General features: G+C 43.1%; 1 protein-coding gene across 1 annotated transcript in view; it reads left to right on the top strand.

Moving 5' to 3' along the window:
• CSUI_003960 (amine-terminal region of a tm vesicle-mediated sorter) overlaps positions 1–313 on the top strand; it is a 52,756-nt gene that overhangs the window by 47,863 nt on the left and 4,580 nt on the right. The gene's annotated exons all lie outside the window — the stretch shown is intronic.

Raw genomic sequence — 313 nt, 5'->3', positions numbered from 1 at the left:
GATCAAGGATAGATAGATCGAAGGGGTTTCACGACTTGTACGGAAGGGAATGAGATTTTTAAGTGAAGGGACTCCTAGTATCAGTGTCTTGGGGTATGGGTGTCTGTTTGTCGTTTCAATGAGTACTTTTTCTTCTCCTGCCTGATCTATCAGTATGAGCTCAAGGATGTGGCATCGCTAGACTGTAAAGAAAATAACGACGTCAGAAGGTGGTAGAATAAGGAACCACCAGTGTGGCGTGAAGTAAGACGAAGATGTGCTGCCTTGAGTCGTGACCACAGCAACTCTTGAGACCTATATATATATATATGTA

Source organism: Cystoisospora suis, assembly GCF_002600585.1.
Source record: "Cystoisospora suis strain Wien I chromosome Unknown contig_1785, whole genome shotgun sequence".
Taxonomy (NCBI): domain Eukaryota; phylum Apicomplexa; class Conoidasida; order Eucoccidiorida; family Sarcocystidae; genus Cystoisospora; species Cystoisospora suis.
The sequence above is the reverse complement of the archived record's forward strand: the minus strand, read 5'-3'. Positions and strand labels throughout refer to the sequence as shown.